Consider the following 24,621-nt stretch of genomic DNA (forward strand, 5'->3'; position numbering starts at 1 on the left):
CTGCACCACTGAAGAGACCCCTGGGTCTCCCATTGAAACCTATTGCGAACCCGACGCCTATTTGCACACTGCACCCGGCCGCCCCCCTACCGCTGAGGGTGTACTTTCTGTGCTGACTTGTGTCCCCCCCAGTGCCCTACAAAACCCCCCTGGTCTGCCCTCTGAAGATGCGGGTACTTACCTGCTGGCAGACTGGAACCGGGGCACCCCCTTCTCCATTGAAGTCTATGCGTTTTGGGCACCACTTTGACCTCTGCACCTGACCGGCCCTGAGCTGCTGATGTGGTAACTTTGGGGTTGCCCTGAACCCCCAACGATGGGCTACTTGGGACCCAACTTTGAACCCTGTAGGTGTTTTACTTACCTGCAAAAACTAACCAAAACTTACCTCCCCCAGGAACTGTTGAACATTGCAGTGTCTAGTTTTAAAATAGCTTATTGCCATTCTTGCTAAAACTGTACATGATATTGTGTTGATTCAAAGTTCCTAAGATACCTGAGTGAAATACCTTTCATTTGAAGTATTACTTGTAAATCTTGAACCTGTGGTTCTTAAAATAAACAAAGAAAATATATTTTTCTATATAAAAACCTATTGGCCTGGAATTGTCTTTGAGTGTGTGTTCCTCATTTATTTGCCTGTGTGTGTACAACAAATGCTTAACACTACCCTCTGATAAGCCTACTGCTCGACCACACTACCACACAATAGAGCATTAGAATTATCTCTTTTTGCCACTATCTTACCTCTAAGGGGAACCCTTGGACTCTGTGCATGCTATTTCTTACTTTGAAATAGTACATACAGAGCCAACTTCCCACATATAGCTTTATAGGGAATTTATACTGTCACACACATCATTGCTGTGATACTCTGGTGTAATTGAAAAATATCAGGTTATTAAAGCTGCCAGAAAGTTAAATGAAATCACATAGGCAGAAGCAGCACACAGAGGGAGGCCTGTATTGTATAAAATAATTTTAAGGTAGTTGAATAGAGCCCCACATAGTACAGAATACACGTTAACCCAAGTTAATCTCAGAAAATCATAGACACAAAAACACACAAATACACACACACAAAACGCAAACTATTTTTATGATAAACATGCTTCTGTAACACAGAAAACTCAGGAAACAGTTGCCTGAAGAAAAAGTTTGAAAAACTTCAAAACTGGAGGGCTTTAGGATACTCAAACACGCTCTAGAATTAATCAAAACCTGTTTAGAATTAATTTGAAGGTCATCAGCTACTTAATCTGGTAATTGGATTTCATAGTTTCACCTATCAATGGCAAACCCTTGTGACAAATAACGTGCAATGCCGAATCCCCAAACACCAATAAGGTAAACAATTCATACAAATTTGAAAAGGAAAACTGTTCAAATTGAAACTTTTTACGCAAAACAATGCATGCCAGTTGTATGCCTCCGCCTTTTAACTGTCCATCTCCTCCACACTAGCACCCATATTTATGGATGATTAGCATCACGTTAGTGTCATTTTATTTGACACTAACGCAACACTAACTTAACTCCATATTTATATTTTGACGCTAGACACATCTAACGCCAAGATATTGGAGTTAGCGTCATGTTGTGGATGCAGTAAACTACCTTGTGCTAAATAGATTTAAGGTAGCCATTCCTGTCCACAACATGACACTAACCCACTTCCACCTTATTTATACTCTGGCACAGAAACAGCGCTCACGGAATAGGCAGACCCAAATAATGGCTCTAAGCCTGCTTAGTGCCATTATTTAACGCCTGGGTCAGATCAGGCGTCAGGGTACCTGTGGACCCATTTCCATGGCCAAGAACCATGGAATAGGCCCACTGATGCCCACCCAAAGCCCCAGCTACACAACTACCCTCACCAGAGGGACACTATAGGATGGGGGACTCCATCCTGGATAAGTATAGGTAAGTATTATTTTCTTTTTTTTATGTGCCATTGGGGGCCCCTTACAGGGCACTGCCTGGCACTGGGGCTTATGGCCTTGCCCAGGGGACCCTGGTCCCCTGTGCTGGCCACTGGGGTGGTGGGCATGACTCCTGTCTTTACTAAGACAGGAGTAATTTTTGGGTGCTAGTGTGTCAGAAAATGACGCTAGGCTGGTTAGCGCCATATTTATGACTGCTAACCAGCTTAGCATAATTTCTGACCCATTAGCGCCATTTATCCTACCACCAGACCCCTCCAGCTAGCGTCTTTTTGTTTTTTTTTAGACGCTAGCCTATCCATAGTGCCGGTGTGCGCCATTCCATAGAAATGGCTCATTGCTGCCGCTATGGAATGGTGCTGGCCAGCACTAAGGATTTTGCCACAAAACTGCGTTTGCGCAGTTTTGTGACAAAAAACATAAATATGCACCTAAGATTCTTCCTCAGTTCCTGAGTTTTTATATTTTCTCTATTCTGAGGAAGTTAGCTAAGAATCAGTGTTGGAAATGGCCTTTCTGCAGGATTCCCAGACTTTTTGCCTTCCTCCTTCTCTTTTTCTGACCTTATTTTTGCTGAATTCAGGACTCGGCGCACCTTACCACTGCTAATCAGAACTAAAGTGCATATGCTCTCTCCTTAAAACATGGAGGCATTGGCTCATACCCAACTGGACAACTTCATTTACTTATAAGTCCCTAGTAGAGTGCACTAAATATGCCCAGGGCCTTTAGATTAAATGCTACTAGTGGGCCTGCAGCACTGGTTGTGCCACTCACTTAAGTAGCTCCTTAACCTTGGCTTAGGCCTGCCATTGCAAGGCCTGTGTGTGCAGTTTCACTGCCAATTCGACTTGGCATTTAAAAGTACTTGGGAAGCCTAAAACTCCCCCTTTTCTACACATAAAACACCCCTAAGTTATGCCCTAGGTAACCCATAGGGCAGGGTGCTGTGTAGGTAAAAGGCAGGACATGTACCTGTGTAGTTTACATGTCCTAGTAGTGTAAAACTCTTAAATTCGTTTTTACACTGCTGTGAGGCCTGCTCCCTTCATAGGCTAACATTGGGGCTGCCCTCATACATTGTTTTGAGTGGTAGCTGCTGATCTGAAAGGAATACAAAGGTCATATTAGTATGGCCAGAATGGTGACACAGAATCCTACCGACTGGTGAAGTTGGATTTTATATTACTATTTTAGAAATGCTACTTTTAGAAAGTGAACATTTCTCTACACTTAAATCCTTCTGTGCCTTCCAATCCACATCTGGCTAGGTTGAGTTGACAGCTCCCTTGTGCAATCACTCAGACACACCCCAAACAGAGGATACGCAGCCTCACTTGCATACATCTGCATTTTGAATGGGTCTTCCTGGGCTGGGAGGGTGGAGGGTTTGACACTTGCATGTCAAAGGACAGTAGCTTGCCCTCACACAAAGGACTGCCACACCCCATCCTGGGACCCTGGCAGACAGGATGGAACTGAAAGGGGACCGTGTGCACTTCTAAGCCACTCTTTGAAGTCTCCCCCACTTCAAAGGCATATTTGGGTAGTTAAGGAGGGTCTCTGACCCTACCAACTTAGACAATTCTTGGGGTAGACACTCCACCTCACAGACACTTCTGGACAAGAAACCTGCTGGTGAAGAATCCCTGAACCAGACCTGCCAAGAGGAACTGCCTGACTGCCCAAAGGACTCACTGTGACTGCTTTTCTGACAAGGACTGCTGCCTTGCTGTTGCCCTTCTGCCTTGCTGCTCCCTCGCCGTTCTGAGAAGTGCTCTTCAAGGGCTTGGATAGAGCTTGCCTCCTGATCCCTGAAGTCTCAGGACCAAAAAGACTTCTCTCCTGCAACTGGACTCCTTGTGGAGCAAAAAGTTGATGCACATCCTGCTAAAAATGACACACAGCCTGCCCTGGGGTGAGAAATTCAGCGCACGCCAAACCGGGACGACACAGCACGACTTAGCAAGGAGAAGATTGATGCAGCACCTGCGTTGTGACTGGAACTTCAACGCACGGCCCACCGGATCTACACACAGCGGACCCGGGGCGACGCAGCCCGACTTCCAGAGAGGAATCGACGCAGCGCCTGCCATGCGGGAGAAATTTCCACACAACGCCCACTGGATCGACGAGGTGCCTGTGACTTCACTCCGCAAGCCCAGAATTCCACGCACAGATCCCGGGGCACCAGAAACCCCCGCAACCTGAAGAGAAACCAAGTCCACACGCCGGAAATCAATGCAAAGCCTTCCCCTGCGTGGAAAATAATGAAGCAAGTCAGTGTGTGAAGGGGCGAAACCGATGCACACCTCCCCGTTTCCCACGCATCGCCTCCTCTGCGGTCCCTTGCGGAGATTTTTGTGCTTGCAAGAGACTTTTATTGTTTTTAAGAGACATTTACTTGTTTTGCAAAGACTTAAAACACTTTATATCACTTTTACAGTGATATCTCTACATTTACTTATTGCATCTTTGATCGTTTTGACCTGCATTTATCCAGGTGGTGTATTTTCGTGGTGCTATATTTTGTTATTGTATGATTTAATGCACAAATACTTTACACATTGCCTTCTAAGTTAAGCCTGACTGCTCAGTGCCAAGCTACCAGAGGGTGGGCACAGGATAATTTGGATTGTGTGTGACTTACCCTGACTAGAATGAGGTTCCTTGCTTGGACAGGGGGTAACTTGACTGCCAAACAAAGACCCCATTTCTAACAATCAGGATGATTCGCAAAAAACATACTCACCATCTCAAGGCACATTCCAAGCTCAACGTGCTCACATTTACACATTTCCAGCCTTAAAGTAAGTCACAACACACATATAGGCCACTCAGTGGAATTGTGCAGGTGGCACACAAAAACACACGATTGCATGTATCTTTCAAACCAAAGTAACAACTAAATGGCAAACAAGTGGCAGGTGAAGTGGAACAACATTACACACAGCAGGTATGTTGAAGACATCATTGTGCTACAAAAGTACCTAAATGTGAAACCACAAAACAACAGCAAAACCCCACTTAAACCTGTCACATTAATACCATGTATCTTTAGGTGTTTATGTCCATACTGTTCAAGAACGGTAAATGACAACACTTTTGTTAAATGAACTTTGCACCATAGACACCAATCTCACAAATGTGCACACAGGAACATGCCAACATGAACATGCAAAGTACAATCATTGTAAGCACAAGGAGGAAAACAAACAGTCATGAAAAGATCTGCTATATGACACACATCTCATTCAACCACAGCTGCAGTAAATATTGTAAGCATCCAACCAAGCACTCCTTTCCCATTCTGCCAGAGAAAGACTATGTAGCAATGAACAATCAAGTGACAAGAAAGAGAATGCACAGATGAAGGATCACACTTTTGAAATAGCTCATTAGGGTTTTTGGGAAATAATTGCTTAACTCCGAACATTTATCTGAACGTGGTCAGGGAATGTGAGATGGAGCTAACCTCTATCAGTCCCCCTTCCATGAGATTCCTGTCCATATCAAGTTATTTGTTGTACTTAATTTGATGGTTATTGTGAGAAAGTGGTTTATCAGTTGGGGGGTTGGTGTCTTCCACAAGCAATAAAGTCACTGTCCTGTTCGGCCTAGTCAAAGTTTTCAATCATTTAAACCGGAGCGCAACTTCTGGCCACTATGCCTCAGAATAGAAAGGCTTAACTTGTTGAAAATGTGTAAAGCATTTAGGAGTATGACAACGTATGAAAAGTCGAAAACACAACATAGTAAAGGCTCACTCCAATTTAGAAAAATAGAACAAATATTGAACCAATAAAACTACACCAAAACAACAAACATTCAATAAAGAGAACCAGAGATATGATTTTTTACATTTGCCAAAACTCTGTCAAAAAGCATAAAGCGCCAATAGTAGTCAATAGTCATGATAGGCCAGGACTAAGGCCTAGGCATGATTTGAGGATGACCCAGTTCAAAAAGGTAATCGAAGATCAGCAATATAGTCAGTTGGTCCTGCTGAAGCTCCGAAGCTTTGAGATTTTAGGCTGAAGTGTTTCCAAGTCTCAGCACAGAAAGGGTAATTTTTTCAGAGGTGCAGAGATCTCTGCATAGGACAAACCTAAAGTTCAATCCATTGATGTGAAACTGCTGGTGGGATACTTTTTCCACCACATCCACTTGAATCTCTGGAGCTCTGCAGCAACCATTTTTTTAAATGTTTTCAATTTGTTTTTAGAGCCAATAAAAGTATGCGGCATCCTGTAAACGTATTCCCAGATGAACAGGAAGGAGTGATCTTGCAGTTAATACTCAGGTAGAGGACCATTTAAATATAATATGTATCTTACTTAATAATACCTGGATATTAAATATTACTCTTGTGCGGCATGGGCTAATCCTGTGTAACCTAAAGTGATCTCCATGCTTGGGCTTTGATTTTCCAGTACTGACAGAGCTGAGAGTACATTCTGGCGAAGGTACGCTTCTAAGGACACAATTTTTATCATTTCAAGGAGTGCTACAGGGGTCTGGAGAGTAAATGTTATCTTTTATAAAGAGTTCATCATGTACTATAACATGTTATATGAACGCTGCATGTGGACCATGGTAATTGAAGGTTAGCTTTGATGTAGGATTCACCATGTACTGTAACATGGTATATGTCACTGTGTACATCCTATGATAAAGGATAATTATTTGTCTGCCGTTTTTTTCCAGCAGACAGACATAGGCCAGACAGGCGAACAGGCCCCAACATTGAAAACATGGAAGGCAATCACCCCATTTGCAGACAACTGCAATGACCTAGTTGTTAGAGTAATGATGAACATCAGCCATGCCCATCCAACGATCGGAAATAACGTAAACACAATATATTGGGAAGAGGTGCTTCTACCTGGCAACGTTACGTCCAAGGAGTAGAAAGCTACAGAGGGAATTTTGGGATGAGAAGGCACTATAATGCCATCTGGTGAGGCACTGTCATAATCAAACCCAGTAACCACCCCTCACGTCCTTCCTTACCACCTGAACAAACTTATTGACCCTAAAAGGACATCAGCTGCCCCTGGCACCGCCTCTTCTTCTTTCGCTTCCACTTACCCTGGCTCCGAAACGCCTCCACCAAACTTCTGGCCAGCAGGTTCTCTGGAATTCTCTGAGGGAGCTACATCAGGATATATCAGAGGGATTTGCAAGGCTTCACAAACATCAGGATGTCTTGCACCATGTGCATCATGAACTCAAATACCTGCTGTCCTCCTGGAATACAACTGTAGACTCTATAATAAATCTATTAGTCTCCATCTATCCAAATAATTAGCTGCGCCAAACTCACCCCCTTTCCATTCTTTTGGAAATGTGGAGATTCCAGACAAAGTTGGCCTTTTACCCTGATTGCACAAGAGAAATTGGAGATGGTCATGTTCACTGTAGAGAAAGGTGAAGAGGCCTAAATATGTCACCTAATTTGCTAATGCATGGCTTTCACTGTATGGTGGCTTTTTAGGACTTTGTTTTGTTTTTTTAAGGCAATTTTTAACAGTCTGCAGCATATGTACAAGACCCGTGGCGCAAGGCAGTGCAGCAAGTGACCTTGCTGCTCTGCCCTGGACTACATGGAAGAGCAGAAATGCACCGTATTTACAAGATACAGCACATTTCTGTCAGTTCCCCCTGTCTCTGTGCACAAATTGCTGCCTAGCACCAACTCAGGCACCCTTGCACCATGGTGCAAGGGTAACTGCATTGTCAGCAAGATTTGTTTGTTCAGGAAGGGGCACCTTCATGCACAAAAACAATCCTGGGAGGCATTTTCGTCTATATGTGCTGCACAATGCAGCACACATAGAAAGAGGAACCAACAACAACAAATAAAATATTAGGAACCAACAACAACAAATAAAATATTTCTCCACGTTGCGTCTGCCCTGAGGAGGTGTACAGTTTTGATACATGCGCAGGTTTACACAGCCTTGTAAATCTGGGAATGCATCAAAATCCATGAATGTTGCATGGAAAATCCAAAGCAATTGCCATGCAATGCCTCCCTGATGCAGTGTAAGGCAACACAGTGACTTGCAATGCATTGCCTTACACTTTATCTACAAGGGAATGAAAAACCATGGAAAGTGGCTTTTCTTGGCCTTGTAGATATGGGTCTGCCCTATGCACCGCTTCTGTGTAACAAACAGTAATGCACCAGCTGTGCACAGGCCTTGCAAATGTGCACCTTGTTTTAGAATCTTACCTCTATGCAAGTTGATCTTCCCTGTCAGAGTTGTGGTCAGTGTTTTGTACATTATTTTTGTGTTCATTCATGCCGTAAAAAAAAAAACAATTTGTCCTTGAGAACTTTATTTTATGCTTACGCATGTTGCATGTAAAGTATGAATGATGATTGATATGATATGATTGTCATGCATTAATGTATCAGTACATCAGTATAACAGGCATGTTGGGATTACAGTACTATACGCACAATACAGCACTTGTCAAACATCTTGCACCCGTATGCCTTCACAGGCATTGTTTTAATTGCTACTGATGGCTTCTGCTGATCTTAAAAAAACACTTCCTGTGCTCTGATGTAGGCCCACCCAGCCCACATTCATGGTCGATGTTCTCTGAGTACCACAGGGGATCGAGGTAATAAACAGCCAGGACTGGGACAAATGTGTGGGAAATCAGCACTAGTAAAAGAAAGACCCATCCAGCAGAGTTCAGGATGGGTCACAGATTTTTAACCAGAGATATTGCACTGTGGTAAGTGAGGAAGGCGGGATGAGCAAATAGGGTAAAGCAGTGTGACTCCTGAGTACCTGGGAGGAGGAGTAGTTGCAAGGTCCAGGTATCATAGGAGATTGTCCAAGAACATTAAAAGTTACCTCAAGAAGTGAATAGTGTCCCAATGAATGCTCTGCAGGACACCTGTAGACCATAGTGTTTGGACGGTTAGGAGCACAATAGAGAACTGGTCAGACTTCTGTGATAGCAGAATCCATGCTGAATAGTAGACTTGGTCATGATGGAGTAGGTTCTGCTGGGTGTTCAGAATATCGCAGCCACCAGTGCATTTTTGCCAATCAGTTGCTGAATTAAGAATGTTTAAGTTCATGAACACAGATGGCTGCTCAAAACATCTCTTGGGACCGAGCTTAGGGATCAGGGTCAAGGAGCATTAAAGGAAAGTAGGGTTTAGAAGCCTGGTTTCACCTGCAGTGTTTATACCAGTGGACCTGGCCTTGTCTGGTTTTGTAAAAGATGAACCCAAGACTGACAAGGATCTAACACTTGTCACCTGGAATAAAAGCCTGTGCAGCAGCAGTCAGGTCGTGCACTGGTCTGACCCCAGTGCAGCACATATTGAGTCTCCCATTCTTGAAGGTTGTATCTTGAGGCTCCCTTGATTTCCTCCTGGGCAGCCCTCCGGCTACATAAAATGCAATGTGACACTAAATTGGCAACTTTTTTGGGGAAGTACAGCAAGTGCTAGTGCAGCTCTGGAAAACAATGATTGGGCAAGTGCTCCCATGCAATCAAATTGTACAGCCCCTGATAACCTCTTCCCTAGCTTACCTCATCCAACCATTCAGTGCTCTGCAAAAGGAATCAACATACTCCACCCACGTTTGAGAACCATGTTTAGTACTCTCCTTACACTTTAGCCTGCAACTTTATGGTGTGAGACCATATCTCCTAGTTAAGGCATCTTTCATGGTGGGGTACCTAATTTGATCTCCTTCCTCTAAAGCAAACAAGGTGTCCCTTCCCTCTACTGAGTTGTACTTCTACAGGAAAAAAAAAAAATCTCTCTCAGGAACCCCGTTCATTCTCAAAGCTACTTCATAACTCCTAAACCACTGCTCTATGTCATCCCCCACAACAAAATCCTTCACCACATCTTGGGGACTGCTGCCACCATCTGTGCTGGACCTGCTCTTTCAGGCCAGCTCCTTCAAGCTCAGCTTGTGAGCTAAAATCACTTTCTTTTCCTCCACAGCAATTTTTTCTTTCTCTGCCTCCCTTTTGAGCCTGGCTAGTTCCGACTGGAGCTCTCTAGCCTCCTACCTGTCCCCTGTCGCCTCTGTTGACAGACCTCTTGAAGAAACACTGCTGCTTGCCCTGGAAGATGCCTTCCTCCCAGGCAGATTTTGATTCACAAAATCCCCTTGCAGGCTCTGCTCCTCTCTATTTACAATAGAATTTTCCTCCTGTGCGTGCTCACCAACCTCATTTGCTGCCAACCAGGCCCTGAGCACCTTTTGCAGCTCCTCCTTCCTATTGAGGACTTCAATAGGACATTTTCGCTCCTTGTAGAACTTTTTGAGCTGAGGTCAAAATCGTGGTCAAAAACCAAATCTGCAGGTCCAAATGATGGTACACCAGACTGAAACATGATTGCAAATAAAACTCAAATGTTGCAAAGAGAAAAAAATCAAACTTGTATGTTGGGGTGTATCAAACTTGTATGTGATGGACACACTGCTGCTTGATGTGTCCTGGTGACAGAGCTATGGGCCCACTGGGTGGGTGCTGTGCTGGTGTTTTCTGAGGGGGGAGGCTCTGTGGTTGCCTGTGACTGTGTCAGGGGAGCCAACTGTCCCGAGGTCCCAGATGGGCCGGGCTGGTCATCTTGATCCAGTTGGAAAGAGCTGCTGTCATCACTGTGGGCCTCTTCTGTGGGGGGAGTGGACATGTCTGGAACCTCCTGTCCGGTGATGTTGGGTAGGGGTCCTGCAGGGGTGTAAATGCATGATTATTGCATCTGTGTGTGCCATGGTGTGCAATGGGTGGGTGACCATGTACCCCAGTGCTTACATTCTTGTGTAGGACCTTGTGTGATAATTGTTTTGGGGTCTGTGTGGGTGTGTGTAGTGGACATGCTTTGGTGATGGGTGTCCATGCTTTGGGCTTGGTGTTGGGATGTGTGGTTTGTGATAATAAGACATATATGAGGAGTTGGAGTGATGGAGTGAGGGCGAGGGTGGGGGTAGGTAGGGTGGGGGATATGTTAGTTAAAGATTTGCCTTACCAGAGTCCATTCCTCCAGCTACTCCTGCGAGGCCCTCAGGATGCAGTATAGCCAAGACCTGTTCCTCCCATGTTGTTAGTTGTGGGGGAGCAGGTGGGGGTCCGCCGCCAGTCCTCTGTACCGCGATGTGGTGTCTTGAGACCATGGAACGCACCTTCCCCCGTAGGTCGTTCCAATTCTTCCTGATGTCATCCCTAGTTCTTAGGTGCTGTCCCACTGCGTTGACCCTGTCCACGATTCTGCGCCATAGCTCCATCTTCCTAGCTATGGTGGTGTACTGCACCTGTGAACCGAATAGCTGTGGTTCTACCCAGATGATTTCCTCCACCATGACCCTGAGCTCCTCCTCAGAGAACCTGGAGTGTCTTTGTGGTGCCATGGGGTGGTGTGGGTGATGTGTGGGGTGGTGTGTGTTGTGATGTGTGGGGTGATATTTAGAGGTGTGTGGTGTTTTGTGCGTGGATGTTGTGTGAGTGATGGTGTTGAGTGCCTGTGGATGCTAGTTTGTAGATGGTGGTGTCTCTCTCTGGCCCTCAGTCGCAATTGTTGTCGTAAGGGTTTGTGGGTGAAGTGGGTGTGTGTTTTATATTGCCTTGGGTGTGTGGAAGTGGTGTGTGTATGTGTATCAGGTGTGTGTATTTTGAATTGTCCAATGTGGATGTGTTTTGTAAATGTGTGTGTATTTTGAGCGCAGCAGTGTGTACCGCCAAAGGAATACCGCGGTTGAAAGACTGCCACGTAGATTCGTGCATCGTGATAGTGTGGGCGTATTCCTGTTGGCGTGACGGTGGAGGTTTTGTTATCGGCAGTTTATCACTGACCTTTGGTATGGCGGACTTGTGTTGGTGACTGGATTTTGGCAGATTCAGAGCTCTGGGTCAATATGACCGTGGCGGAATTCCACGGCCGCTGCAGTGTGTTTGGCGGTCTTCTGCACGGCGGTAAGCAGCTTTTACCGCCAATGTTGTAATGACCTCCATAATGATGTACACAGCTAAAATATTCTACCCATGCTGGCCATCCCTGGGTCTACCCCTGTGCCTGTGTCAAAATATCTGCACTGCCAACATGCTGCATCTCATGTATCATGGTGCAAGGAAGGCTGCATTGAGGGGGAGATAATAGATGTGTAGGAAGGCGCACCTACCTGCACAGACAGAAGATGAAATTGAACTCTGCTAGGTCCATGTGTGCTCTGCAATGTAGCACAAGTACACATACCTTAACATGAAGAGCTATCAATGGAAGCAAGAGCATAGTGTCCTGGCAATGCCAACCCTCTGGTGGTGCAAGGTTACAGTACCACATGGGTGTATGTGAAACATGTTAGACTGGGACAGAGGCATATTGACATGTCTGGTGCTGTGGCTTGAGCACTGCAACACCCATTGCAAAGCCTCACCATGCAAATGGATGCATAGCGCGGGTTGACAATGATAAGATGGTGTCAAGCCACAGAAAGAATATACATCAAACCTAGTAGATATGACGCAGCAAAGTGCCCCACCTGAGCTTTCCCTCATGTGACACTCAGGTGGGGCAAAGGGCTGATAGACTGCAACCATGAAGTACAGGAACAATGTTTGGGAACTAAGATAACAATGGGCCTCCAATAGCAAGTCAGTGATGTGACATATCAACTACCACAACACAGAAAGATTGATTTTAAACAATCTCATTGCAGAGGCTAATGGCTCACCTGCTGATCTGCCTGTCCTGGAGTACCCCGATGACCTGGATGTCCAACTGACAACCATCAGTCTAGAGACCCTCCAAGAAGTCCTCGTATCCCTCCAGACACCACCTCCAGTCGCAAAGAGGACTAATAGTGTAGCAGCCATTCCAGATGCCCCACCCAAAACCCCAATAGTATGACCTGCCAGCACCGACACAGCTGAGGACTCTGAGGACCAGCTTTGAGAGGACAGTGGTAAGAGTCCAGCAGGAGCTGGCTAAGGAGGAGCAGGAGGGGATGCAGACTATGGCAGCCAGCCTAGAGGATATGCGCATGTGCCTCGTTACAGCCACTGAACAGGCTGCAGCCAAACTAGGCACACACTCCCAATGCATGAAGTCCAGCAGTGTCTGAGGGCCATAGCTGTTACCATGAGGAAGATGCCACAACCCTCCGTACTGGCAGCAGCATGCTTGAGAACAAGATGGACTCCATGCACCGGAAACTGGCCTCCTTCAGGGCAGAAATGGCTGTCTATTACAGGGATGTTGCTGTTATTCTAAAAGATCAGCAGTTCCTCCTTGCTGCAGTGATGCTATATGTTGTTCCACAGATGGCAGCTGCCGGGAATTGGGAGTCCACATCTCCAACCACTGAAGTGTGTGTGTTACCCTCGACCTCCCCACCACCATGAAGGGCAGATGAGACACCATACACATTGGAGGATGAAGATGTGGAACAGATCATCTTCACCTGTAAGAGTTCCCGGTATAACCAGCCCATACCACATGGGCAGTGTTTTCCTTTGTCCTGTGCTTGATATCATGATAATGTTAGCACTGCTGGATATGTGCACTCTTCCAAGACACACTGTTGACCTGTCTGCTGTGGACTGTCATTGTCTCTCACCTACAAATTGGCAAATCATGTTCCACCTCACTTAACAACACTTCATCCAAGCATGTCCCATGACATGCCCCTCAACCATGGACTTTTATGGATTTCACTAATTGGGTCACAGACCTGGACATTATGAATATTGCAATACAACACTTGTAAATAAACACGTCCTACACAACCAACATGTCTTTGTGTATTGTGACACATCTACTACGCTTAGGAATTGGGATGCATGTAACCATGTCTTTAGTCACAGAGTGTCAGTACAAGAATGCAGGACTATAGAGGGGACATATCTACGCACAAGCTTCTTTCATGATAAACGACAATGCTGGTCTCATCCCCTACAAGCAATTCACTGAGTATGTCAAAAATGTAGAACACATGTATGATTCACCCACTACATATGGCAAGAATGGCTGTGAAACAGTTCTCAGGCAATATCGTCAGCTGGGAGTACCAGTAGAACACATTGGTGTGAAACAGAGGTACTTAACTTCATCTGCAATTGCCACTGGTCAGTTCTGCAGGATAGATATTAAATGTAGGCTGTTGTCAGATGCGCCACAGTGCCTAACATTCCTACACAGGACCCTAACACTGACTGCTGAATGACCACACCTACCTGTCCAATACAAAGTAAACAGTCACCTTGAGTGGTGGGTACACTGGATGGCAGATGCATAGACAAGTAGATGTGTTGTAGCTGCCAATGTGACAGCTCAGTTGTAAACAGGTGATGAACATGTCAAGAGAGGGATTTAGAGGCAGGACAGAATCCCTGGCCCAACATATAATTTTCACTGTGCACTCATGGGAATACCCTGAGACATAAGAATATGACACATAAAGTAAGGTAGTACCCAAATTATTTTTAATAACTATGAAACAAAACAAAACAAAAAATCATAAAAACCTATCCTAACCTAACCTATTCTAACTATACTTAACTAACAACTAACCATAACTACCCTATGGTAAACGTATCTAACACATTTCAACACACACTCTAAACATTGGCCCAACCACCACCCTTATGTTACGAGACACATGCAGGACAACAAATACTAAACCATGCATATACTAACTATATCTCAACAAATATATATTTTGGGGGAATTTATTTTACATTTTTTTATTTTTTATTTTTAAAACATATATACCCCAATATTACCCCTCAGACCTACCCATCCCCAAAGTAACATGTACAAAGTAGAAAACCCACCCCCAAACCCACTTATCCTAACTAAGCTCCATACCTACTCTAACCTAACACTAACCCTCTAAAGCCCACTATAAAACAATAGTACTGAGTAGGAGGGAGGGGACAGGACTGGAGGTGAGACTACCAAAGACAGTCACAGATTTGCCTTCTTTAGGGTTTTCTTGATGTACTTTAGTCTCTTTGTATTGGCTGACACCTCCTTCTCCAAACTGTCCAACCTTTTCAAGACTAGTGTAATGTCCCTCTGCAGATGTTGCAGCATTTTCTGGTCAATGGTGGCAGGTGGTGTGGGCTGATGCATGGATGTTGAAGGTGTTGCAGCTGGGGCTGTAGTCCCTCGTGGCAGCTGTGCTCCCCTGTACAGCTGTGGAGCTTGGTCTCCTCTGTGTGGCCACTGCCAGTGTGGGTCCTCCTCAGGTGAATACCCGCCATTCCCCAGTTGATATCTCTGCACGATAGCAGCGTGCCATCCTACGGAACCCATATTCCACTGCCAGGATATGTCTGTAGAGGACTGCCCTCTTCTGGAATGCTCGCAGTTCCTCATTGCTCATGTTGGCAGCTGTTAAACTGAGACAGGCAACCATCAGTGTTAGCATTGTTTGGAGTATGTACAGATTATTGGCTTACACTCTACATCTTACACATGCACTCCAACTCACATTCAGGAAAAGACAATTGCCCTGATGAATGCAATGACAACGCAGCCTGAGCATCATTTCATTGACACCAAAGCGACACACAACAAGATTAGGAACCAAATCAAATGACATGTGCGTTGCTTTTGTGAAAAATTTAATGATGCAAAGGCAGCATAAACTTCACATAGATCAGGCCCAAATTTCCGTATCATCTGTGTCAACTTTCAACCATACATCACCAGTAACTTGAATATGTTATTGGGAGGATGGGATGCAGTTGGTAACCATAAGCGGTCAGTGCTGATAGGGACACATGCAAGCCTGAGCAATATGACTGTCACCTACACTATGAGCATCACACCTACCTAGAAAATTTGGTATTCCTCTCCCCCTATGCCTAGAGGGAGATGGCCATGCAATCCATCATCTCAACTGTCCTGTTCATCCACCAATGCATTGCCACTCATACATGGAATCAGGGAGTGGACTATATGTTAGGAGGGCTGCCAACTGAGAAGCTGGTATCCATAGATCTATCACATCTACATTCATGTGTCCAGATGTAGACAGCCATCAATACCTGATCTGCCATTGCTATTCCTTACACACCCATTTCCATTCCTGCACATGTTTGGTTTTGACATGCATGCATGCCTATTACATTCAGCATAGATGTTACGTACATGGAGTGCAAAATACGAAGCGCCATGCTGGGGGACTATTGCCAGCCCAGTCCTCCATATTCATTACAATACAGCGATGCACCAAATTGGGTTCAACATGGTGCATCCCTGTGTTGTGAGAATGACAGAGTGCCCCATTGCCAATATTCTCACAGTGTTGCACTTCTTAGTCACATATGGCCCTACATGTGTCTTGTCATCACCTTGTGGACACGATGCGGCCCATTGAGCACCACGAGCCTCAAAGGATATGACCCTCTGGTGGTGCATGGGGAACCTTTCAATGGGACACAATGTCACCAAATAGCCTACTTTGATATCTGATAATTTGACAGCTTATCACATCTAGCATTGTGTGCAACACACATGACTCACTCACACCAAACACTGGATTACTTTACAGGATACACATTAGAACACTTACTGGAAACATCTAGGTTCTCAAATCTCGCCACTTCACCGATTGTGTAGGGGGCAGGTCCACCTGTAAGATATGAATGAAAAACCATGCTTAGTGTTATATCACTGTCACTACCAGTGGACAACAAATTACAGTGTGTACTATTTTAGAGGAGAAAGCTAGTTATCCTAATGTAAGACAGTGCAACAGACACACCACTACAAACACACAGTCACAATGACACTCAGGTAAGTGAGAGCCACACATCTGCATACTTACACTGGGCATGAGACTCATGTAGTGCTACCCCCTGCAACAACCATATGTGGCCAATCAATAGAAGATGGAACTCTATGGTATAAGAGAAATTTGCGCAACAAATACATGATAATACCCTGGTGCTTTGCAAGACAATTGACTCAGGTATTCAGGCTTGTCCCGCTAGGCACTCAGAGGCACATTGTGATGGACATGCAGCTCAATTATTAGTTTACAATGATCATGCACTGAGTAATCCATGACTGATGTGGCAAACTTGTCTGATGGTATCAAATGCACCATTTACATTGCCCCCTAAGGTGGGTAAACCCCCTTTGCTAACATAATGGCAGGGATCATGTGTGTGAAATGATGACAAAGTAGCGCTATATATGCATTGCCCTACTTTATTGACACTATCCCAGTATATATGGTAGGCTGGTGGTGTCTTGGCATATCATACATGACACTATGCCATGGCACAGGTGTCGTCATTGCCCCTGAAATATGTGACTTATTGATGGTTGTGCATGACTCACCAGACATCTGACATGCATTGGTATAATGGTAGGACATGTAAATTCCATGTCTAGACTGGTGCTGTTACACTTCATCCTGGTTGCATGCAACCTGTCCACAAGCATTGCATGCAGCACCCCAACACATCTGCTACTGTTATTCAAGAGCGGTGAACAGTAAATAGTATGCCAATGGGAGACTCACCAACAGGGCCACTGATCTCCACATCAAGATGATCGAGCAGATCCTGCTCTCTGGCCACCAGATCTGCCCTGTAATGTTTCAGCTGGTGCTCATTCCTGGTGCTTCGAAAGACCCCCTCCAGGTGGTGGAGCACCTTGCCCCACTGCAGCCACCTCGCCTTAGTCTGGTAACCTTGTATGACCCAGCCCCCTATCTCCAACATCAATGGCAGGTAGTGGGCTATCAGCCACACAAAGCCACCCAGCTCTTCCTTTCTCATCCTGGTCAACCTCCCCTACCAGACACATTATAACAGCAAAGGTTGATAACACCTATTGTGAAAAAAAATGAAATGAATATAAAGGAAAGTTAACCCCAATAACTAATCCCAACTGTCCTGGACAGACACCCAACAGTACAAATACAATTATACACGAAAACACACAAATTTACTAAGCACTAGGGCAAAATACAGACAATAATGAACAAAACACGACAGGAGGGGCACCACAAGATACAATACGCAAGGAAATCACAACCACCAACTCCAGAAAGTGAAAATACACCCACTGTACCATGCTTGTAAACAAGCTGTCCTATTACATCACTTCCTGTACCCGTGCATCACGTTTTCGGTTTTGCGTGTATTTATGTGACGCATGTGATATTTGCATAGGTATTTTAGACGCATGATGTATGCGTGTCGTTTTTACTGACGTATTACCTTTTTGTGTCACATTCACTGAAAATCAGCATTGAGAAGAGTGCGAAGATGGAATTCACACTAAGGGCCCATGTGTCATATACTTATAGTTTGCGGATGTTTTAAACACATTTGCATCAACATATTTTTACTCAATTCCTGATTGCGTGTTTTTGTTCAATTGTTATTAGCTGCACCCTGTATCAACATACAAATGACATGAGCTGTGCTGCAGTGTGGCATAGTGTGCATGGCCACATGTGGTAGTCCATGCAACAATATGATGAGGGTGTGATTGGCCTGTTACACCGATGTGTGTGTTACAGAGTCAACAGCATGCAAATAGTTGCACGTCGTGCATATGTATGCATGTGTGACAACAGTGTATCCACATATATATGGCAGTCAGTACAATGCAACAGTTCTGGTTTATTTTTGTGAATTGTGTTTTCGTATGTGAGGTGTGAAGTTGTCATACAGAGCATAGTATTTAAGACGACATACACAGCTCAGGCATTGTTGATGATGGCTGAACCAATGCAACCTAGGAGATGTTACCCAACAACTGTCTCCGTATGTAGATTTGGAGTTTATGGTGACTTGTGTGTAGCCTACACATATGTCTGACATGTGTACATCTTTGGTACATACTGTATAATACACACTCTGCCTACATTCCACCCAGATTATGTTTTGACCACAAATGTTTGATTAAACTCCTTACATTTAGCAGTGATTGTTGGTTTTGTGTGGTGGACCTGCAGCCCTAGCTGCATATGTTCTCGTCCATACTGATGTGCATTCCACAGATGTGTCCGTGCAAAGTGTGAGTTCATGTGTACCCTGTGTCAGGATTAGGCCCCATGGCAGTAGCAGGACTGATTATCATGGATGTACTGCGCAGGCCCAATTTCTTCCATTGCTTGTCATGCCTGGGCTAATCATGATGACCATTGTTAGCAATGATGTCCCCCCCTTGTCACACATGTTATATGCAGTCATTGCAACTCTCACATTGGGTTGTGACAGTGTTCTGTTCCAACATTACTGTCTTTCTAATTTTGGATATCCACTACCTCATGTGTAGGCCCCTTGCTTACTTCCTATTTGGGCATGCTGTAGTTGTGTGTGGTGAGCTATTGATAAACATGTTGGCAACGTGGATGTAATGTATATTTTGTGGTCCATAGATTGTGTCCTTCAGTGGTCACATACAGATGGTGAGGCTATTAGTGATGTGTGTGATGGTGGCAATACAATTTTACGCATCACATGTGATGTTGCAACAGTACTTCTCAGATTCGTATTTGTAGCATGCTCCCTGAGGTTAGACTCACAATCCTATGGTATATGTTGCGGAGATTGAAGATACCAAAGCAGGATTGTTTGAATAAGTGAGGTGTTTATTAAAAATTTTTACAAGGTGAGTTAAGTGATTTTTAGGTGAAGACGTTATCAACTATGTGCTATCTGTGGCGTATCCCAGCAACTGTGTTGTGCTGTTCCCCCTCCATTTCTTCACTACTATCCTCCTCCACCTCCTCAGGCTGGTCATCAACCTGCTTATACAAGGGGACGTTCATCTGCACACATATGTTGTGCAGGTTAGCACATGTCATTATGATCTTGCAGACAATGAGCCTCATTAGGACAATGGCGGTAAATCCCACTTACCGCTGTGGTGACGGCCACCAACATACCATCTCGGAGGCGAATATCCGTTCGCCAAATTATGACACCCCCACCAAACTGACAGAATACTGCCACAAACAAATATCCGCTAGACCAAAGGTCAGTGTTAAAGTGTCAGTATTACACCCATACCGTTACAGCAACAAAACAACACCCACCAAATTATCGCCCACGAATCACCACGGCAGACATTCAACAGCAGTAAACCATTGGCGGTACATATCGGCAAGGTCTGAATGGCCAACAGAAGACGCCCTCAGTGATGACAGTAACTCTGGACTACAGGATCTGGATGAACTCCCTGGCCCATTAGCCACCACTGATCAGTCAGCAACACCAGCCCACTCCCAGTCCACCACAGATCATCCCCCCTCAGTATCCAACACCACGTGCCCACCCAACATCCCCACATCTCTGTCCCCAGGACATGTCAATCAATAGTGTGCACACCTGCACAGGGACCCCAGTCCACACCTCACACCAAAGACAATCAGGGTGCTGGGTTCAGTGGCAGTGGGCACACCGTTCAGGGGACACGGCACAGGTGGACAGGGGGACAGGGACACTCGGAGGACAGCTGTGCACCAGGGGGAGGACAGGCCCAGAGAACCGACTCTCCAGGAGGCACATACTAATGTCCTGCGGACTTACCAACAATCCCACAACAAGATGGGTCAGTTCCTTAACCAACATGCAGGAAAACAAGTGGCTGCAGGAGGTACACCATCAGGAGATCATGGAAAATTTGCAGGCCCTCAACACCACCATGATCTCCATAGCAGGGGTGCTGGCTGAAATGGCTAACATAATGAGGGAATGGAAAGCACACCAGCTGGCCCCTGCCACTAGCCAGTCTACTGAACAGCCCTCAACATCTGCTGCAGCTAGTGGGCAGGAGGCCCTGCCACTGAACCCACAGGCCACCAGCACCCCTCCCCCTGCAGAAGGTGAAACACCCCACAAACTTTCCCTGCAACCCAGACAGAAGCCAGAGACACTTGTCAAGAAAAAGACCACCTCCAGGAAATGAGATCCTCTTGAATATCCCCCTTGTGTCCCACCCTGTCACCTTGTCCACTCTGAACTGCCTTTGCTCCCGTTCCTACGGCCCCTAGGAAACTGGACCTGTGCTACAAACAGACTGGAACAATACCCTGGACTTACCTCTATCATCACCCCATTCCATTGCACTTTTCCGTCTATACTTTGCACTAAAATAAACACCCTTGAACACAACTTGAGTAACAGTGTTTTACGTGATGGAAATGTGCAATAGTTGAAGCAGTCACATCTTGTGCAAATTATCTGAACACTATGATAGCATACAAATAATGACCTGTAGCTGTCTGTAGTCATCACATCAGTACACAGTTGTTATAACACCAACATCTGCAAAATGAGAAGGCATAACCGACAGTAAGTTGAGATGCATAGGAAATGAATTCCATCCTGCTACAGCCACACAGAAAACATCAATAATCAGAGGAATGGTCAGTTCTGTTGTCCACATCCTCTGCCTTCTCATCCTCACTGTCCTGAGGGTTTACTGCTGCCACAGGGGCATTTCCAATCTCCTCCTCCTGCAGATAAGGCATATGTTGTCTGAGGGCCAGGTTGTGCAACATGCAGCATGCTACTACTATCTGGCAGACCTTCTCGGGTGAGTAGCACAGAGAACCACCTGTCAGATGGAGGCATCTGAACTTGGCCATAAGGAGGCCGAAGGTACGTTCGATGATACGCCTGGTTCCCCACGTGCATCATTATACCGATTCTCAGCCCCTGTTATGGCATTCATCACAAGGGTCAGGAGTGACGATAGGTTTGGGTAGCCAGAGTCACCTACAAGTATTGAGGGACAAACATTAGCCTTACACAATGGTATGGGGATAACTCCTGAAGGCATACATTGACATAAATTGCGTGGGGACTCAGGATCACCTATTAGCTACACCCTGTGCCTCTGTAGTTGTGCCATCACATTTGGGATGCTGCTATTCCTCAGGACGAAGGCGTCATGCACTGACCCAGGATATTTGGCATTGATGTGGGCGACGTACTGGTCAGCCAGGCACACCATTTGTACATTGAGTGAGTGAAAACTCTTCCGATTCCTGAACACCTGTTCATTGTGTCGGGGGGACAAATGCAATATGTGTTTTGTCATTCGACCCAATAATGTTCGGTATATGTCCCATTGCACAGAATCATGCCATCACAGTGGCCAAATCTTCCACCTGGGGGAAGGCAAAGTAGCTGTACATGTGTTTGACCAAGGCAGACAAAAGCTTTTCCAGCACTATTGAGAACATTAGCTTTGACATTCCTCCTGCTAAGCCACTGTCGCTTGGAAAGAACCAGTTGCCAGGAAATGGAGCACTGATAGAACTTGCACAAGAGTGGCGATCCCAGTGGGATGACGGATAGCTGATATCAGATCAGGCTCCAATTGAACACACAGCTTTGTGATAGTGATCCTGTCCAGTCTATAGGTGAGTATTATGTACCTGTCCTCCAGTGTAGCCAAGTTAACAAGGGGTCTGTACACGAGGTCTTGTCTCCTCCTCCTATTCATCCACAGTGGTAGGTATCGAAGGGACACATGAGTGAGTAGGGTTGTTAGAAATGGGGTCTTTGGTTGGCAGTCAGGTTACCCCCTGTCCAAGCAAGGACCCTCACTCTAGTCAGGATAAAAGAGAATCACCCTCAACTAACTCCCGCTCATCCCCTTGGTAGCTTGGCACAAGCAGTAGGCTTAACTTCAGAGTGCTAGGTGTAAGGTATTTGTACTAACACACACAGTAACTTAATGAAAACACTACAAAATGACACAACACAGGTTTAGAAGAATTGGAAATATTTATCTAAACAAAACAAGACCAAAACGACAAAAATTCACAATACACAAGTCAAGTTATCAATTAAAAACCAAAAACAGTCTTCATGTCATTTTAAACATAACGCTATTAGCGTGAAAATGTACCTTGTGTGCATCAAAAATAACCCCGCACAGGCGAGTGTGTGTCAAAAAGGGCTTGCGATGCGTCAATATCACTCACGAGTGAGACATTGGGTCATTTCTCCTTTAGGTGGGTTGGCGTGCGTTGTTTCCTCTCTCTGCAGGAGAGCGATGCGTAGATCCGGTCAGCACTCTCGGGTCCGGGCAGGCTTTGTGTTGTTTTTACACGCCCAACAGTGTTTGCGTCAGAAATTCAGCCGCACGATGATCCAAAAATCATGCAGCGCGGGTTGCGTTCCCACCAGCCTACGTCACCTTTGCTGTGGGTCGTTTCCCCACCTCTGGGCATCGATCTTCTGCTTGCGTTGCAGGCGAGCGTCGTTTTTTTTCCGCAAAGCCAGCGGTGCAGTGATTTTTCAGTTACAGATCAGAGTCGCGTTGATCTTTTCCCCACACGGCGGTCAGTGCATGGATTTCTCACTCTTGGGCTGCCAGGTTCTCCTTTAAGGGTCCCAGGATCTGGATGGGCACCACTTGGCAGAGTAGGAGTCTCTCCAGAGACTCCAGGTGCTGGCAGAGAGAAGCCTTTGCTGTCCCTAAGATTTCAAACAGCAGGAGGCAAGCTCTAAATCAAGCCCTTGGAGAGTTCTTCACAAGGAGAATGGTAACACAAAGTCCAGTCTTTGTCCTCTAGCACAGGCAGAAGCAGCAAAGGAAAGTCTCTCTGGATTTTGAAATCCTGCTTTGCCCAGGACAGGCACCAGACACACACCAGGGGGTTGGAGACTGCATTGTGTGAGGGCAGGTACAGCCCATTCAGGTGTACGTGACTATTTCTCTCTCCACTCAGAAATGCAGACTACACCCCATCTCCATTTGTGTCACTGTCTAGTGAGTGGTGCAACCGGCCTAACTGTCAAACTGACCCAGACAGAGAATCCACAAACAGGCAGAGTCACAGAAATGGTTTAAGCAAGAAAATGCTCACATTCTAAAAGTGGCATTTTCAAACACACAATCTTAAAATCGACTTTACTAAAATATGTTGTTTTAGATTGTGAGCTCAGAGACCCCAAACTCCACATGTCTATCCACTCCCAAAGGGAATCTACACTTTAATCATATTTGAAGGTAGCCCCATGTTAGCCTAAGAGAGGGACGGGCCTTGTAACAGTGAAAAACAAATTGGCATTATTTCACTGTCAGGACATATAAAACACATTACTATGGCGGTCATTACAACCCTGGCGGTCGGTGTTAAAGCGGCGGTAAAACCGGCAACAGGCCGGCGGAAAACATTTTTGAATCACGACCGTGGCGGAAACCGCCAACATAGACAGCCACTTTAACACTCTGACCGCCAAGGCGGTACAAACAAACACTGCGGCGGTCACCGCCAACAGACAGGCGGAGGACAATGTACCGCCCACAGAATTACAACAGTGTCAACATCAGGGCAGTGCGCGCTCTATGGGCGACAAGAATGCAAAAACCCAACAGTTTCAAGCTAACATAATTTATGCATTGTGATGATATGACGTTGTTTAACATTTTGCATTGCCAAGTTTAATCTTAAAGACTTATGTTCAGCATGCATATAAATACTGTTCACATGCTATGTACTGCTGCAGGTTTCCAGACTGTGTCAGGGTGTGGTCCCCTTCCAGGGCCTTCTAGAAGCTTTCATTGCAGCATGCCTGGGTGTGGTTTGGGGGCTGGGCCAAGACTCTATATAAGCGAGCCAGCCCAGCTCCACGTGCTCACTATTCATAGGTCCCGTTGCAGAGCAGCAGCAACTTCCTGAGCTCCTGTTCC

This window comes from Pleurodeles waltl, chromosome 2_2 (genome assembly GCF_031143425.1).
Source record: "Pleurodeles waltl isolate 20211129_DDA chromosome 2_2, aPleWal1.hap1.20221129, whole genome shotgun sequence".
NCBI lineage: Eukaryota > Metazoa > Chordata > Amphibia > Caudata > Salamandridae > Pleurodeles > Pleurodeles waltl.